The sequence below is a fragment of the Lepidochelys kempii genome, chromosome 1, assembly GCF_965140285.1.
Source record: "Lepidochelys kempii isolate rLepKem1 chromosome 1, rLepKem1.hap1, whole genome shotgun sequence".
NCBI classification, from domain to species: Eukaryota; Metazoa; Chordata; order Testudines; family Cheloniidae; genus Lepidochelys; species Lepidochelys kempii.
Window position 1 is genome coordinate 271,909,855 of NC_136380.1, and position 20,335 is coordinate 271,930,189.

A 20,335-nucleotide genomic window follows, 5' to 3' on the forward strand; every position below is an offset into this window, starting at 1 on the left:
TTTTACTGGAAAAAATCAGGCATTGAGTGAGTTTAGATTGGACAGCAGCTGAGCAGGGGCCTGATTCTGGGATCTAGGCAGTTAGGCACCCAAGGCCTTTTATGAATTTAACCCTTCATGTTACAGTCGGGAAGAAATACAGATGAAAGCTGTGTCTCAGTGGAGACACTGGATATTTTATTGGAAAACAAAACAACAGCAGAGGAGGATCCTGCTGGGAAGGAATACTGAAATAACTATAATCTTACTGCTGAGTATGGGGCAAATCTCTCTCCCCCCACGAATTGTACAGGGAGCCTAGGCACTTAACTCTGGCTTTGTGAATCATAGTGATTTTCTGGGTGCTTGAGCATCATCACATCTAAATTCCTTTGTAAAACTAGCACATCGAGCTTTCTGCTACTTCCTTTAATTCAGAGAAGGCTGGTGTGCTGGGAGGGATGAAAATCCATATGATAAGTATTTATTCTTGGCATTGTTTCTTTTGGCTACTTAGCATTACAGCAAATTAATTTCTTTTAAAAATAATGCAATGTCATGGTTTTAGCAAGCTAATTGAATTCCAGCCCACAACCTCTCTCCAAAATAAAATAAGTAACAAACCCATGATCAAACAAAACCAAATAAAGTCTGAATGCTAACAAGACCTGTACACCTTCCCAGGACGAAATAAATATAAAATAAATCTAGAAAGGGGGCAGTTGAGAATTTACATTTTTTTTCCTCCCAGAGAATTCATGCCCCTGTTTTTAAGAGGACAGTTTGTTCAACAAGTAATTTACTTTCATTATCTGATGTACTAATATCTTTACCCTCCCTAGATATTGAGTTGATATAAATCCAATTAAGAGAAAGGTAGATGTGCAACAATAACAACAAAGTATGTCCTCTACAGAGTTAGTCTAGGGTAGGTATTATATAAAGAATCAGAGAGAGAGAGAGTAGAGGGGGAAGAAAAAAAAAACAAAAAACTCGGGTATCTGAGATATGAATACCCTCCAAAGCCGGGGAAAGTCTGAATCCAAATCTGAATTTTGTGGCTGACCACTATCTTCAAGCAAATGACTGGAGTCAAATACCCATCCAGATTAGAATCTGAATTCAGTGGCTCAGGCCCTTCTCTAGTTTCAATGTCTCCTGCTGACAGAGAGACACTTTTCTTGTTACTGATCTTGATCTTTTGGAAAGCTTCTTTTGCTCTTTTACAAATACAGTGCTTGAACTTCAGTTGGAGAACTCTATTAGCTCCATTGAAGCTATTTACAACAGCTGAGGATCTGGTATAATAAGTTTATAGAGCTATTTGATGTTATTTTATGTACTCTTGCTCCAACATTGCTTTGGTAATCTCCTGCTAAATCCTTTCACCCTCCCTACTAAAGTCTCACTCCCCAGCCTTCTTCTCAGGTGGTTCACAGAAGTGTCATGGAATAATCGCACAGCAGTACACAACTCCTTCTAAAATATGAGCTGCAGGCAGACCTAACCTTTGAATGGAAGGAAAAGTCTTATTGTCTAACTAGATCTTATTCAGATAACTAGTAGAAGTAATCTCTCTTGAACTGAGTAGAGGAGCATTGGCAACAAAAGATGGAGGAAATTGCATCGGTGTTGTCCTTGCTGTGTCTCTTCTATGGGTAAATGAAGGTCTTTGATCTTTAGGGGTGTCAGTCTGACCCCTTTTCTGAGGACGCAGTGCACATGACAATAAGTAAGAATAAGAGGGCAAAAAGAAATTACTTCTCCTAGTCTCTGTGAAAGGCTGCAAAGCACTGGGTAACATGTTGGCTGCAATATTCTATTTTGCAATACAATATGAAGGAAATTCTTCAGCTCTTTTTAAAAATAAGAATTTTAGGAAATTCAACAGCTTTGAAAAAAATGTTTATTTCCTGGGAGCAGTGTGGGCCACTGACTTTCCTGTTCTAAGAAGCAACTGGGACATCAGATCAAAAGCGTAATTAACTTTATGTGAGTAACTCAGCAAAAGAAATAAGGGAGCTGGCACAGAATAGAAGGTGCTTGCTAAGTTGATCAGGGACGCACTTGTGGGAAGAAAAAAAATCCATTGAGCTATAAATTTGTCCCTTTTTATAATTTAAGCAGCTAAGCATAATAAATGTTTTCAGCTGTTAGCTGCTCTTTGTAGATGAGTTTGACTTTGTTGCCTTTGTTTTACAGTCACAGAATGATTACCTAAGCATAAATTGAGGAAGCAGATCTATATGCTTATATATTTTATTTCAAGAGACCATAATGTCTAAGCAAATGAGTCTCTGAAATTCATCTTCATGCTGGCAGAAGAAAGGAAGGAATAGATAATGGAGGCTTCTAAGCAGTTTCTTTCTTTTTTCAAAGAGACCTTTAAAAAGCTAAGATCACTTGCGTATTAGTGAAAAAATGAGATCAAGAGATCATTTCTCATCACTGTTTACAAGCTGAGGTCTGCTCAGCAACACCCTCACAAGTTTTGTCCTCCAAATGGCCACTGTCTTATTCAAATCCCTCCTTAAATCTCACCTCTTAAAGGAAGTTTTCCTACCTTGTTTTCGTCAGCATCCTCCCATGCATGAACTGTTGTCCTATGTTTTATCTTGTCTATACTGTTTTATATGACTGGTGGATCCAGACTACGGCCAAATTCTGATTTTATTTCACTGTTGTAACTCTGAAGCCAAGGAAGTTGCTCCACATTTGCACCATTATAAATGAGGAGATTTTGGCCCCAGATCTTATTCTGTCATTTGTAAAGTATGTCAAGTTTGTAAAGTGCATTCATGACACTGCAAAAAAAAAAAAAATTAGTGGGACAGATTCTCAGGTGGCTTAGAGCTGTATAGTTCCATTGAAAATACACCAATTTACACTAGCTGAGAATCTGGCCCACAGTGATTGTACTGTAAGCTGAACGAGTTGACTACCACATCTTAAAATCACTAATAAGGAAGGGGGCATTACAATACACCTAATGTAAATATTTCTAGAACTCTGTGGAAACCTTTGGCCCACAGTCTGTCCATTTATCCTTCAGGTCCAAAGTAACTCCCCTTAATGTGTTCAGCAGATGCTCCTTTCATCTATTGTTTCTAAATACTGAAGACTATATTTCCATATACATATATGGGAACGCCTCTCCTTTTGCTTCATTTGTTCTGACAGAAATATTCAGTTCTACTAAATAAAACGCTTGCAATAACCAATATCAGGGTCTTCCATGTGCTCAGTCATTTGTCATTCTTTTGTGAGTAGCATAATTTCCCATGTTTGCCTTCAACAATACTTTAACAGATAACATGCTGCCAAGAACAGAACAAAAGCTTTCCAAATCTTCTAGGCAGCATTACTGATGACAAACACTACTTTCACATTCTTCAAAACAGCATTAGGAATTATACTATACGTCTATCACTTTGTGCTGTGATCCTTTCACAACTCACAAGCCACACAGGATTGGGCTGGGACAATAGACTTTCAAGGAAAAGAATAGGAGTACTTGTGGCACGTTAGAGACTAACTCTCTCTGCAACAAAGGGATCTGGCAGCAACCTCTCTGGCCACTCAGTAAAAGATTTAAGGGTGGCAATTTTGCAACAGAAAAGCTTCAAAAACAGACTCCAAGGAGAAACTGCTGAGTTTGAATTAATATGCAAATTAGATACCACTAACTTGGGTTTGAATAGAGACTGGGAGTGGCTGGGACGTTACACATATTGAATCTATTTCCCTAAAGCTAAGTATCCTCACACCTTCTTGTCAACTGTCTAAATGGGCCATCTTGATTATCACTACAAAAGTTTTTTTCTCCTGCTGATAATAGCGCATCTTAACTAATTAGCCTCTCACAGTTTGTATGGCAACTTCCAACTTATCTGTATGTACTATATGTTCCATTCTATGCATCCGATGAAGTGGGCTGTAGCCCAGGAAAGCTTATGCGCTAATAAATTTGTTAATCTCTAAGGTGCCACAAGTCCTCCTGTTCTTTTTGCGGATACAGACTAAGAGGGCTGCTACTCTGAAACATGCATATTTCATGGCAAATAGAGCCTTAATGAAGGGCACGGAATGATAGATTTCCTGTGGCTACTTGGTCAGGACCAAATTCTATGACCCTTTACCCAGAATGATTATTGGCACCTTACTTTGCAAATAGCTCCACCAATTTAAATCACACCACTTGTGGCGTTAAGGTATTAATCAGCATCAGTATGGATTGGGGAATCCACTCCTTAATTAGGGCTTTTAATTATTTTAATTATAGAATAGGTCTTTTTCTATAAACTGGGCATGGCTGTACAAAAGTTAGAGTTTGGTGAACCTCTGTATGACTCACATTTGTAATCACTAATGAGATGAAAGTATGTGTTGTGGATGGATAGTTTGTTATTTTGGTTTGGTTTTCCTCCTTTCTCAGAACATCATTATAGGAGCAGACCTATCATTGTTTGTTTGGGTGCCTAAACTGAATTTTCACACTTACAAGTGTTTGAGTGTCTTTTGCACTTAATCGTAACTGTGAATTTTCTAATGCTTCTTCTGTTTGTTTTTTGGTAACTATATTGTACCAGTATTTCGGAAGGTTGCAAAATAATGCTGGAAAGAGATGTTATGGTTTGTACTCAAATAATGAAAAAGACTGACTGCCTATACTACTTGATGAAATTATATGGTTTCACCATAAAGTGGTACTTGTGCAAATGTAACATCCAGTTTCAATCCATGTGGACTATATACCACACACCATATGTGATGGTTATAAGCCATGTGAGAAATTATCATGTACCTTTGACCACCTCACCTGAGCTCTGCCCACTAATCCATCACTGCTGGGAATGCATCTAATATTCCAAACTTTAAAATATTCCATCATTAAAAAAATATATTGTCTGAGGTGCTAGATGGGCAATATTAAATCTTGGAATGGGGACAAAATTAAGAATCAGTATCTTGCAACCTGTTATTGTTAGAAATTTGTGTTTATTCTTCTGGGGAGACTTTTTGATGTGGAAGCTTCTGGCTGTACTATTGGTTGGCAGCTGCACTGGCTTTGATTGAAATTTGTGGAATATTCCCTTTTTGTAGGTTTTTTATAGCTCTAATTAAGGAAATAGAAACAACTTTAAAATATCATTCTTCTGCATGTACCAATATTTGCAGTTACAAAAATATCCCATTTTGTTTAGAGATATATTATGCAGTATTATCGTTATTGCACTGTTTATGTAGGTTATATTTTAACTTTCTGTACACTGCCTAGAACAAAGGGAAGTTGTGTTATAATGTGTGTGCATATGGATGCAGATTTGGAGTAATGCATGTGTACACCTGACTTGCACTTGTGCACACAGCAAAGTATGTGAGAATATGTATATTCAAACCAAGTGTTGCAGGTGTGCATTGTAGTTTGCATACTCAAACCTTGCCTATGCAGAAAAGTGCCTGCACATTTTTGCATAACCCTTTTTGAACACCATCTCTTGCTGCTTTTGCTCATGGTATGTGCATTCTAATTTCGCTGCCTGGGGTGACTGAAATGTAAATAGTAATACAAAGAGCATAAATGGGGAGAAGTAAATTAGATTTTTATTGCCAAATGTTTTCCTTGGTTACACACACAAACACACCTTCCAGGGAAGCCAATAAAAGTTGGACGTGTGTGTAACCAAAGATAGAATTTGGCTCTTAAAATTGAAGGCGTTCAAATTTTATTGCTGGTTCTGTCTCCTTGTGTTGTTTTTTAATTTAAAGTTTATTTGTAGAACAGTAAGTTCCTTGTACTTTTGTATCTGTCTTTGCCACTGCCATAGTCAAGGTGTCCATTTTCTTATATTGAGTAAAATGTTGTACAAATATATAATATTTGTACTTTGACAATATGCCTTTAGATATCTCTAATGCTACTAGTACAAAAATACCTAAATATATAACAGATGATGTGTGGACTATATAATGAATGTAGATCCAGCTACATCCCTTCCTGGAAGAATTATAGTTAATTAATCTTCTCATGTGGTGTGCACTTGTGGTATGTTACTGATGCACTTGGATACACTATAGAAAAAGAAGCCTTGCATAATTGTTCCCTCATTCATAGTCTCTTAAGAGTTTCTCCTAGAGAAATGGTCTTTATGTGCTTTGATAATTATTTTAATAAATACATTTCCCCCATGTTAAAGATTATGAAAATGCTTTCATTCATATTCTTCAAATCAGTTCAATGGGAGTTTCATTACAATCAGATTCAGATAGTAGCAAACAGATATCCAATTAAAAACATGCTAAAGGATAATAATAGTTATGGTCCAATCCTGTGATTGATAGTACGACGGAGGACTGCTGTACCCATACAAATTCCGACTGAAATCAGTGGAGCTTCTTCTGGGTCCCTGTATGCTATCAGTTGCAGGAATGTGGCCTTTGTTAGCCCTTACACTGCACTTTTAATTAAGAGCTCACAAAACGCTTTGCAAGACTGCATCTGTATTATTGTTACCATTTCACAGGTGGAACGGCTGAGGACTTACAGGTCAAAGATAAACATTTTCAACAATGAACATTTTTAGGGGAGGAAGTCTAAACATCAAGCATCCAAAAACAGAGGCACCAAAATTAGGAGCCACTTTTGAAAATATGGACCTGAGCCCTTAATCCTGAAAATACTTATGCACATGCTAAACTTTACATAGGTGAGTAATTCCATTGGCTTCCATGGCACTGCTTGCAAAATTAAAGTTAAGCTCATCTCTAAATGTTTGTAGGTTTGGAACTTAAGTGACTTAAATCACACAATGGGTCAATGTCCCAGAGTTGCAGGTTGACTCAGCATCACAGCTGGTAACAGAAACCAGCTCTCTTCATTCCCAGTCATTTGATCTGTCTGCTGGACCATACATTACTTCTCCTCTTGAGTCCTGTGCAGACTCAGCACTGGTTCAGAGGTAATCTCACCCCTATATGTGCTCCTGGCATCTGCAAACTTAATGCCCCTATCTAGTACTACTCAAGTGGAGCTACTCTTCCCCAACATGCCTGTTGCTCTATGAGTTCAAATTAGGCCTTTAATATTTGTCAAGTGTTTTGAAGTTGAAAAGTGCTGAATAAAAGTGCTAAGTATTATCATCTCCATCACCTGCTGCACTTGAATCTGATTGTGCAATGTAGGGGATGTATGTTCAAGACTGCTGGTAGTATGTTACACTCACCTTAAATTCACATTGACTACAGCCTAACTAAAAGAAAAACACTGAATACAGATTGCTCTGAATCAATCAGACAGGCATGAATTCATGCCAGATGCAGCCACCAGGTTCTTTTGATGATCAGCCAATAACTTAATAAAAATTTAGAAGTACATTTAAAAAAAAAAACAACAGCTATAATCTTCTTGGAGGACCACAATTTGTCAAGCCATAAGCAACAACTTACTCATTAAATATGAAATAAGGCTTTACTTTCATAGTGATTGTCTTCCAAAATAGATTGAGGTGGGATTACAGCTGGAAAAAAGTACATTAAAAGTATGGGATTACTAGAAATTATTTTTAAAAACCCATAAATCATTTCACTCAAATATAAACACCCTGAACAGATTATTGTTATTATTATTATTACTTTTTTTTCCATTTTTTCCTTCCCAAAGCTGAGTATGCACCAAACTTTCAAGCACAGCTTGGAGTTTAAAATGAAAATCATACTTTGCCTGGGAAGCATCGACACACATGTTTAAAACACTTTATCTGGTCAAAAACAACATGGACAAAATGATCCAAGTTAGACCAGAAAAATGTCAGCCATGGAAAGATGGAATATTTTCACAGTTAGCCTTTTTGAGAGCCAGGTTTAAAAAGATCAGGACCTTGTTTTAGAAAAGTTGTAGAACTGCCCATATGGAAGGTCATAGCATGGAAGAGAGTTCTTAGAAGGGAAGTATCACAATCTGGTTTCTGATTTTCCCGCTCTTGCCCCAGGCCTCTATGTAGCATAGATCACCTCACTTGGTTCCATCACTCCTCACACCTACCCGTTCAATCGAGTCCATATGTGCAGGAGGGGGAGTAGCAGCCCTGTGGAGGCTGCTGTCCTTGCTATGATGCAGGTACCAAAAGCCGAGGAATAAGGGAGTACCTTTATGTCCCTTTATATTTGCAGAAACATCAGACTGCCCAAAATGTGGCCCTAAGTAAATAGAAAATTAATGAATACATCACAGTGCACAATGATGTTTAGTAGCATACAAACAGGCTAAACAGTTCCTGCTGGATTGTGACCTGCCACATCATTATAATACCATACCATTAGCAGGACAAGGGTAATGAATAGTTACAACCTTGGCTCCACCCACCTAATGCACCAGTCAGCAGAGCTAAATTAGCACAGAGAGGGAAGTAATCGCTGTTGGTACAACCAGTAGCAGATTAGTGTTTCTTTGCAGAAAAAGGGGGACCAAGGAAGCAATCATGACCAAGAGCCACAATTTCCTCTCTGATCTGCTCCTGGGGTGGTGCCGCTATGCACTGTCCCTTGTTCAGGACAGATTGCGGCTTTACAATCTAGCCCTTAATTATGAGCTAAAAGCAAAGCATTACAAAAATGTGGTGGAAAGAAAGCCCCTAGTCAAAAGAGACAAATGATGTCCTGTCATCATAAATGTGGAATGCACATGGTTTTGGTCTTTAGATAACTTCTATTTTGTGGGGCAAGAAAACGAGGCAGAAAAACCTCCAGTGTTAAATTCAGTCTTGGACCATAGTGGCTTTTTCCTTCTAGGTTACGTAACTTTTGAAATGTTGGATTCCAGTTTTGTTAGATTATAAGGCTTTTTGGGGAGGGATTGTCACTTTTTGTGTGTCTAGCACGATAGGACCTGACCTGGTTGGCCTCTTGGCCAAATAGGAACAAGCATAATATTAAACCAAATATCATTCATTCTTCTTCCAGGCACACAACATGACTCTTCCTCAATCACAAGAAGATGCAATAGTAGAAATCAGTCTGCTAGAACACAGATTTTATTTATTTATAGACAAAGATATAGAGCCTGTGCTGAATGCCCCAAAAACTTCAGTGTCTTGAAGGGAGGATCTGAATGATACAGTAACAAAGAGATGCAATGAAAAAGTATGGGAGTCTTTTGTGTACATTATCTCCCCACCAGCCCTGTGCAGATAAGGCCAGAAAAATAATCACATGCATAAGGCCCTACTCAAATTGTGGGATGATTGTCAAATAATTGCAGCTGAGTTGTGGACAAGACATGGAAAATTGTGGAAAAGTAACAGTAGATCTTTATTAATTACGGTAACTTGGAAAAGCCGGTCGCCCAGAGCTGACAGAGGGAGCTGTGCATGGGGCTGATTGTTAAAATGTAGCTTACATACCCCCAAATTCAGCATGAAAATTGCGGTGGAAGCCTAATATTGTGGGATCCACAATTTCTGCAATATCGCAAATTAAGTAGGGCCTTACACATGCATTATCTTCCAGCTAGGCTCCCCACTGCAGTGGGGATCCCCAGGGTAGCTGCCAGCTGCAGGAGCCCGGACAGGACTGTTAGCATGGTGCTGTACTAGTAAGGCAGTGAGGGGAGGATGGAGGAGGCTTCTGGGAGATCTGCACAGTTGCCTCTGGTCTCCTGCTGATCCTCCAGATCCCTGAGATTTGCATAGATTCTGCAGGCTGTTCCCACAGCCTGTTCAGAGAGCAGAGCCCTGCTTCGTGAATAGGAGAAACTTGCAGGTATTTTTCCCCTCAAAGCTCTGTTGGGTGGGGTTTCCTCTAATGGATCCATTCTATTAGAAAAGAAGAGCTTATTAAACATTCCAATACGCTAATAAGGTGCCAGCACTGGGACTTGAAGCTTCAGTCATTGATATTTGGCTGGTCATCGTCCTCTGGCTTGGGAAGCCTCACCAGAACCATGTTCCCTACTCTCATGATGATTTTGAAGCCAGCTGTGCACTGAGACTGGCACTGTACGCTGGTGCTGCCTGTCTCCCAGTCTGTTGTACATACTCTAACCTGAATTGCGTTAGAGCATCTCTATTTGCTTTTTTCTGGGATTTGGAGTCTGAGGAGGTTGCTGACCGTTCTGCTCCATAAAAGAACAAAGAGGTCGCTGGCTGGTGCAGCAAAGATTTATATGAGATAGAGAGTGAAAACCACTGTTTTGGTTCACACTACTAACTCCATACGCTTAAGCACAATAAGCACGATCCAAAGCCCGCCGAAGTCAGAGGGAGTCTTTCTACTGTCAGTGGGCTTTAACTCAGGTTCAGTCTCATGGAAATGAGATGGAATTTGGTGTGTTTTTTGCTGCTTCAAAAACTGTACATCCAAACAACAACTTCTTTCAGTAATTTGGCTATATATTTCTCTGTTAATGGGCCATCTGTTAATTTGGGGTCCATAATATTAGAGTGAATCAGTTTGTATATAATGACAACAACAAAGAATAAAGAGTGCAAGTTCCTCAGGACTGTCTGTGGATATGTTTGTGCAGGACTCAGTACAACAGGAACCTCAATTGTGGCTTCTGGGCAGTACTGTAATATGAATGTTAAATCATCAGAAGAATGAGTTCTAGCATCAGGAAATCTGAGGCCTGGCTTTGATTATTCCACCATCTAAAACTCATTTTGAATGTTGGTTTCTGGCTAGAGAGAAATATGTTCTGTTCAAGGAGTGTCGGTTTGAGGGGGTTTTGTTGTTGTTGTTGTTGTTTTTAATTTAGAAAATTGAGCTTTAACATCCTGCCAGATGACTGGGTAAGAATTGGCTGATAAATGTATGATAAGCAAATATAATCACACAGCCAGGCCTTCAGAGAGAGATGAATCAGATACAGAACAGACTTTCAAATACATCAGTAGAATATGCAACAGCAAGCTAGAACATTTTGCACAAATGCTTTAATTGTTAACGTGGAGATAGATTTGGGATAGATTGACTATATAAGAAGAAAAGTTTGTATTTGGGGTATTCCTGGCTATACTGTGTCACTTTCACATTCCTCGAAACTATACCACACTGTGTTTTCACCGCATGTAGATCCACTCATGTCAAGAATTTATAGAGGGTGGGGATGGAAGAAAAGTTGATGTTCAATAGTGTGTTTTGAAGGCTTTAATTGATCAGAGATGCAGCAGATAATGCAAATGATTTGCGTAGGTGAAACCTGTCAACCCTTTGAAGCTTGCAATTATTCAAATTACTCAGAGCTATTGAGTTTGCAGAAATAAAACCAACATTAGTGCCTTCAATTCCTGTTTCCCCAATATTCCATGGATTTTCCAAATTCTGTCATATCTAAAGTCTCTTAAACCTTGGAATTAAATGGGGGGTATAGTTTGGCAGTTTGTTAATGCTTTTGTGATTTATTTAAAAAATTGATTTTTCCCTAAAGCTGTGTTTAATATTCCAGTGTTCAGCATGCTCTGCAGACCAATTCTGTTTTCAAGTGTTACATGGTTGATATCACACTATACTGATTTTTTAGATGGATTTCAGCAACTAGAGCTAGTACCATCAGGTAGCTTTTTCGGTTTTGGGTCTTTACATTTACATTATTCTCATTATCTAGAATGACAGAGAATGGGAGAATATGATTAACTTTTGACTTCTTCACCTCTAGACAATACCTTCAGAACTCCAGATCTATTAGTGTAATGAATTGTCAATCAGAGGCAGACTTATGTTTGGCTTCAGCTAGTAAGCTGTTCTCAACATAAGTTCCTTGGGGAAAAAACTCCATATCTGATAATCCATTTGTCCCACAACGTGGGTTCTATGTCATAAATTTTAGTGAAATACCAGTAGAAGCATTTCTACGTTTCTACTATAAACACTGCAAGAACAGGGTACATTGATTTCTGCTTGCAAAGGGCCATATTCCCACAATGGGATTTATTAAATAACAGCTTTTTTTTTTTTAAAGTGCAGCCTAAATCTCCTCTGCAGTGCTCATCCTGAATAACTGGGCTGGACATCCTCAAGCGGGGCAGGGAACCTCCCTCCCACGTTGTGCAGCTCCTATATAGGGGCTATGTCATCCCAATGGCTGGAGTAGCCCTCAATGGCCTCAGCACACTTTGCCATAGGAGACAGGCCCGTCACAGATCCTCTGGCTTTATCTTCCAAGTGTTGTTGCGCAAGAAAGTTCTGCAAAGTGGGTTCTGTGCTGCGCAGAAGGTCCACATTTCTTGTAAAACCCACCCCAAACCCAGCTCCCTTCTGTTCATGGACCTAACTGCTGCCAGAGGAGTAGGCTTGCAGAGGCGAGAATGGGAGTCATTCCTAAAAGATCTGGAACCATCAAAAGCCTCAGCTTCAGGCTATCTCCAAAGGAAAATACTTTCTTAATTAAACTATTTAAGATAGAGACGCACCCTGTGAAAGTTCCCTGTGCTCGTATAGAAAGAAGTGATGCTATCATTAGTGGTTTCAGAGAAAACTGGGGAATATGGACCTCAGGTCTTGGCATGTAACCATTGGTGAGAGTGCTTTTAAAATTATTAGCCTATGTCCTCAGATATCCTGAGCTCACATTTCATTCATCTCGGTTGCAAGGGGAATCCCAGATGGCGAGGGGTTGGTGGAAAGTTTTCCATCAAAACTCTTTTGGGATGGAAAATTGGGTTTTTTGATTAAATGAGAGGTGGGTTTTCGGTTTTTATGTTGGCTTTTTGTGTATGTGGAAGTGTCTGCTTTCCTTGAAAATATTTTTTCCATCAGAAAACTGAACTTCCAAACCCCAAACATTTTCAACAGAAAATGTTTTCAGGCTCTTTTTTGTGTGTGACAAAGTTGCAATTTCCTGTTAAGGTTCGGGGAGGGGAAACCTCTCTTTTCAAGCAGCTCTACCAGTGGCTGCAAATCATTTTTCAACCTCACTCAGTCTGAGGACTGGCCAGGGGACCAAACTGGCTCCTTCAGGGTAAATTAAAGCAGCCAAGGGATGACTCCGAGTCTATGGCTCCCACTAGAGCAGCAGACGATGGGTAGATCATTGCAGCTGCAAATTCCCTAGCTTCACGACTGTCTCTTCTGTGGACTATCCAGGCCCTGTCCCCTTTAGCTGACTCCGTGCAGTAGTGCAAGGGGAGACAGTGGAGCTGAGTTCTATGCTGGTGGTGGTGCGGGGGGCATTTCCTGTGTGTCACCCCACATCCAATCCCCTCCTATTGCAGAGGAACCACAGCAGTTGTATTGCTTGGGGAACCTTTGGAGGAGGCAGTGGATTTGACTTTAATGATTCTGAATCTTGAAAAGGATTGTGGTTATTTTGTTTTAACCTGTCTTAAATGACTGTCCACGAAACTGGCAAAAATGGGTTGTGTAATGGAGATTGCCTAATAAAAGTAGAGCAGAATTGAAGCTACTTTTGAGTTCTCTCCTTAGATAGGAGGTTGCCTAAGAATAACAACGACTATGTATTCTGTCTTTTGCAAATTATTAGCACTACCTAATTCTGCAACCAACAGAAGAGGAGCTACATTTTCTATCACCAGAGATACCCTCTTGGATTCAAGGAACTCGTTCAAACCCATTGTTGCTCAAGGGAGGCTGTAAAAAAATCTGAATAAATGCTATGCCTGATATTGTAAGTGTCCTGCCCATGAAAACCTCCTTGAAATCAATAGGAATTCTGTGGGTGGAATGTGTGGGATCAGGCCCTTAAGTGAAGCTATTTTATGAACCTGAGAAAGTCTCTCCCTTAAAAATCCTTCTCTTTGCCCCATAACAGTTTGCATCTGTTATATGATTAATACACTTGATTGGATGAAGTATTAGATGGGAAATGTGTTCAAGGACTTAGAACAAAGTGTATTTTAAAGATTAACACAACTTTCGGATTAGAAGCGGCTACTTCTGTTGGTGATGGTGGGATTCTACTTTTTGGAATTTTTCAACAACATGTATAGTGATGAGAGTGTGGGTAGAAAGACTTTTCGTGACTATAACCACTGGTGACTCTGCCATTATGGTTCCTGGAATGCAGTTGCTAACTTCCTGCAGTTCTGATGGACTGTTTCATTAAGACTCTGCAAGTTTATACATCTATTAACTTGATTGTTTTAAATAATAATCAGCTCAAAATATCAAAACATATGGAATTCTTGATTCTTGCACTGTCCATGAAAACATTCATTGTAATTTTGCATGATAGATCAGAAAATCCTGGGAAAATTCAAGTAAGTCAACTGAGAAAATTAAATGACCAGAATTTTTTGCCCTTTTTTCCTTCAAGATACTTGCTAATAAGTATCACATGAAACTGCTAATCATTATTCACGTGAATTGTGCCACTGAAGTCAATGGATCTACTTGTGTGAATACAGGTTTGCAGGATTAGGCCCTAAAATAGGCAATATTTACTTCTGTTCTCTCTGGAGTGTTTGGGGATGGGAGAGAATATCATCAGTCTGGGAAGGTCAGCTCAATAAATCATAACTAATAAGGCATCTGCCTTTAAAATCATCATCACGTTGTCACTGTGCAATTTCCCACTAAATTAGTTTCCAGATGGGACATCAGGCGTAATCTTTTCCTACCAGCACTGATGCTTTGTGATTGCAAAATGGGAGCATTGGAAGGATAAAAATGCTCAGTGTGCATTAGAATCAGATAAGGGCTCTGTTTTTTTTTTTTTAAAAGACAATTTTGAAAAAGCACTGATCATTGCATGTTCTCATCTTTGTTGACATTTATGCTACATAAACTAAACAGTCAACTAATACTTGTGCAATCTCAGCAAGATAGTTTTGGTTCTTCAAATAAGAGGTTAATTATTGTATTTTTGTTCCTAAATGCTATTAGGAAAAAAAAATGTAGCAAAAGTTGCCAATCAGAAAATTTCAGCGAAATCTAACAATTTTATCTTAATTAAAACGTTTCCCCAGAGGGATTAATTTTCCCTCAACATGCTGTTCATATGTGCTGAATGTTATTATCTTCATAATAATAATAATTAAACAAAATGCTGTCAATACAGTTGTCTTACCAGGTAATTTATTGTCATTTCCATATAAAACCAGTTCCCTGGTGTCTTTATCAGAGGTTTCTTATTTCATTTAGAATTACATTTTGCTGAACCATAACAATCAGTTATATAAGGGGAATAATTCCAGTTAGGTCTACTGCTGTTCTTTTCAGTACTAAATCATCCATGGTTTTTTTTCTGTGGGCCAAAATCTACTCTCAGTTACGAATGGGGGGTTATTCTGGATTTATACCAGCTGAACCCAAGAGCAGAATTTGGTCTTCCGTAGTGTTTAACTGCTAGAAATGTGACACTCATAAAAACATTGGACATATTAATGTGAACAATAGGGCATTGCTTGATTAAATATAGTGAAGTCTGTCATATACCTTGTGTAACTGAAATAGTGATTGTAGAGAGGCTTCTTGATGTACCCTGTTTCAAGCTACTAAGGGTATGTCTCTACAACCACTGGGAGGTGTGACTGCAGCACATGTAGGCATACTTGAACAAACCATTAAAAAAGGCAGATTGTGGGCTACAGCATCGGAAAGGCCAGCTTGACAGTTTTCAAAACTACAGCCATCTCCACTATATCTTATACTTCTCTAAGCAACCCAACTGGTGCTTTTCCCCACTGTGAGAATTCAGGATAGCTGTGCTCTTCTCCTTTGAACTAGGTTTCCTGGGCTGTGTCCACACTACAAACTAGGGTTGTGATTGCCCCTGCTCGTGTGCATGTACTCATGCTATCTCTCATCGAGCTAGTGCAAGTTTAGATAGCCGTGTAGAATGGGTAGCACCAGCAGGGCTGTGCTAAATATGTACCCACTGGTTTCAGGGAGCTTTATACTCAGCCACTGCCTGTGTTTCCGCAGCTACACTACTATTTATACTCCTGCCATCTTGATGAGAGCTAGTGTATCTGAATGGGGGAACCACTCCCCAAGTCCCTAGTGTAGACATAACCCTACAGAGCTCTGCTTTCAAAAGCAACTTCCTTTTTTTAAGTGCTTAAAACTGCTCGGGCTTCGTAGAGCCAAAGTGCGAAATTCTTTTGTTCTTGCCCAAAACTCTCAGTGGAGCTCCCTTGCCTGTGTTCCAGCAAAATTTATTTCTTGACACGCGCCTTCCCAGTCCTACCTTGAACGTTGAAAGTTGAGCTGATCATCAAATGGAGTTTCTGTCCCACGGGAAATTCCAATATTTCAGCATTTGTTTTCATCCCAAATTAGGACAAAAAGTTGAAACATCAAAACTTGTAATGAAGCACAAACAGTCAAAACATTTCATTCTGGATCAGATCAACATTAATCCGTGTCTATCTGAGCCATTGTAGTGCTGCATGGGAGTTGTAGCTGTAGTCTTGTGCCCCTATTTTTTTGTTGGACTGAGCTCCCTGGCCAGACTCCCACAATGCACTGTCATAGCTCAGCCAGAGCAGGAGAAAACAGTGCATTATGAGACATGTAGTCCAGCTTAGGCCCCTAACCCATTGGCAAAAGTCGGGAGAGGAGGCGCCGGAATTACAACTCCAAAGAGGTACTGCAGGGCTCCGGCAGGTACAGATTAATGTCAAACCAATCCCAAACTAAATGTTTCCATTAGACCTTCCTCATGGAAGATTGAACATTTTCAGCAAAAAATCAACATTTTTCCATGGAAAATTTCAGTTTTGCAATAACCCCATCTTCTACCTCCCCTCTCCTGCCCCCATTCCCAAAAAAATCAACAGAAAATCCCCAACCAGCTGTAATGGAATGTTGGCTCAAAGCAATAACCCCAGCTGGGACAGGCAACTTGCACAAGCATAGAGGAGAGATGATTTGGTTATATAATTCTCTCTGCTATGACTGTCCTCAATATTCAGCCCAGTACTCAGGCTAGGCACTGGGGGTTGAAGATTTACTTCTTAATCTCTGCCTCTGTTTCACTCACTGTATCCAAGTCTCATATTATATGGATGAAGGTGTGATCTGGTGCTGAAGCAAGATTGGTGGCATTTCAAGGTCTCACACTGTGCAATAAGCTGTAGACCTTTGTGAGCAAATAGATCAGTCTCCACGCACTTAATATAGTGAAGTACTGTTCAAACATGTTACTGCAGAGTTTGGAGTATAACCCACTAAGATTGACTGGATTGCTTGTTTTATGATGTTCCCAGAGGTTGTGTTTTGTTTAGAGTTTAGTATTAAGTGGTTTACTTGTGCCTGTAGATGGGGTGGGGGAGTGTCTTTTTCATTTGCATAATTTTCTCATGGGACTACAGCTGCTAATTTGGTGATTAATTATCTATATTACACACTGTTTATTTGGCCATCACTAGATTAATTTCTTTTTCCAAGCAAATCACTGTTAGATATGAATTTGCATATCTTGATTACATTTTAATGCCTTGGCTATCATTGTCTCTTCCCTGGGCACCTCATCAGATTAGAGAGAAGTGCTCAAGCAGGGAATGATGAAATGTCTTAAATGACATTGCACATCACTGGACAGAACACTCACATGACTTTGTTTTAATGAAGAATGTGGGGCTTTGTTATTATCAAGACAGTTATGAGATCTAAACTGCAGTTCTTCTATAGCTTTATTGTATTAATTCAGTAAACATTTCAAGGGGGAAATTTTAGAAAGATAAAATAAAGAAAACCCCATATTTGTTCTCCAGAAACCAAGAGCCTGAGCCAAAGCCCATTGAAACGAATGGGAAAAGACTCCCATTGATGTCAATCAGCTTTCAGTCAGGTTCCAAACTCTTCTGACATGCTCCTAGTTTTTTTTACTAACACTGGTAGAAGATGTCATCCCAATTTTATTGTAAAGACTTAGGTGTAAAATTCTTACACTGAGAGAATGTTTGAAACTTTATGGCAAGCTCTTGACTATACTTTGATAGAAACATGAATGCTGTCACTTGAAATAGGTTCCCTTTTTAAGCAAGCTGCTTATTCTGAGTGTTTTGGGGTTAGTATATTCTTCTGTTTATACAGAACATTGTTATTCTCTTTCCTTCACTTATGAACAGTGGAGGCATTTCCAGAAAAGTAACCGCTTAAAAACAGAACAGTATGTATCATGGGAAGCTTCAGTTTTAATAGTCATTGTGATGACAGGAATGTCCTGTCTTCTGTTTGTTTATATCATGATGGTAATGATCTCTACACAATATACCAGGGTTGTGAGTTCAATCCTTGGGGGGGCCATTTAGGGGTCTGGGGCAAAAATTGGGGATTGGCCCTGCTTTGAGCAGGGGGTTGGACTAGATGACCTCCTGAGGTCCCTTCCGACCCTGATATTCTGGGGAGGGATAGCTCAGTGGTTTGAGCATTGGCCTGCTAAACCCAGGGTTGTGAGTTCAATCCTTGAGGGGGCCATTTGGGATCTGGGGCAAAAATTGGGGACTGGTCCTGCTTTGAGCAGGGGGTTGGACTAGATGATCTCCTGAGGTCCCTTCCAACCCTGGTTATTCTATGATTTATATAAATTATGCAGTGCAATACAGTATTCCATACTGTAGTTTATAATAACTTTAATAGGTTCTTTGCCATCAGAGGACAGCAGTGAAGTACATTAGGTTCTGTAAACTTAATGTTAATTGAAGGCCAAAATGGGAAAAATTTATATGCACATACTCTTACAGACCTCTGAATCTAGTCTCATTTGATCATTTTTCTTGCTGATAACTGTGTCTCTAATCTATGTTCTCTGAAAGAAGAAAGCAAATAAATACAAATCAAATTGTTAAACCTGATGATCCAGGGAATATATGTATTTTATATTACTGTTTGCTTCATTCAGTGCTTTGAGCATTTTATTGCAATATGAATGTCCGCTTCAATCTGCAAAACACTTTAAGGTCAAAACATTCAGGGCCTGATCCTGCAAACATTTACACTTGTGAATAACCTTAAATCAATGGGACTATTCACATGAGTAAAATTGTGCACATATGTTAGTGTTTTCAGAATCAAACTTGTTCCTTGGCCAGTGGCTTTATGGGGAGACAACCCAGTCATCTTGATGATTTCACAATGCATAATAGACAGCACTGAAGGACACAAAGTAACAGCAGAATATACTGGAATAAAAAAGCCTCATAAATGGTTATGGATGTCAAAAATTAAAAGGCAGCTCAAAGTTCGTGTGAGCTGCACAACTTTGCTATATTTGTTAGTTGAAGTTCAAGTTTCATGTATATTTTTTCAGAGCTGATTACTGTTAGGATATAGATATTCCGGCCTGCCTGTAAAGGCCTATACTTTAAGAATGAAGATATATGTTTATCATTTAGCTAGTAATAGAGGTAGACAAGAAATAATCTGTGTAAGGGCCTTCTTTCACTGTGACAGTCTGAGGCCCTGTTCTTAGGCCAATGCCTTTGGCTAAGCAGCAGAGGCAGCCATAAGCTGGGAAGAGAACGGTCACATCCTCACATTCCAAACTAGTCAATATGGGGCTGTTAGGAAGGTGATCCGATCTATCACCTCCAGAGAAAGGGAAGAGCCTAGAAGATGTAAAAGGAAATTTAGTTTGATAGTTTTCTGTCTGGTAAGAACTCACTTATCAATAGACACAGCTGGGAAACCCTTATGTCTTTATAGATGTAGTTGTGAAATCCTCACTTCTGTATTGTTTTGTCATTATAGTTCCCACTTTGCTATGGTTTATTTGAATGGTCTCTGTCTGGTTCTGTGATTGTTTCTGTCTGCTGTATAATTAATTTTGCTGGGTGTAAACTAATTAAGGTGGTGGGATATAAATGGTTAGCTAATCATGTTACATAATGTTAGGATTGGTTAGGTAAATTTCAGTAGAATGATTGGTTAAGGTTTAGCTAAGAATATTACTATATAAATTAGGGGCAAACAGGAAGTAAGTTGGGATTCGAAAATAAGGAAAAAGGAACTTGGATTAAGCTTGCTGGAAGTTCACCCCAATAAACATCGAATTGTTTGCACCTTTGGGCTTTGGGTATCGTTGCTCTCTGTTCATGCGAGAAGGACCAGGGAAGTGGGAGAGTGAAGGAATAAGCTCTCTAACAATTACTAATACAGATGTATCCTAGTTTCAGCTTGGTGTTAATATTCCAAATGAGCCATGTTTTCTTACACTCAGTGAGGCAGGAGGAGCTTGTGTATGTCTGCACTACAAAAAAGGTGGTAGTAGCCTGAGTTCCAGCCCTGGCTCCCCTATAGACTTTACTTAAGTTGCTAACCCAAGTTAAAAGCTGGCATAGCAGCATGACTAAAACTTATATGGAAGCCTGGGGTTGAACTCAAGCTACTACTTTGGGGGTGAAGAATGTACCCTTTTTATGCGTAAACATATATTCCCTGAAGCACGAAGAGCTTGGGT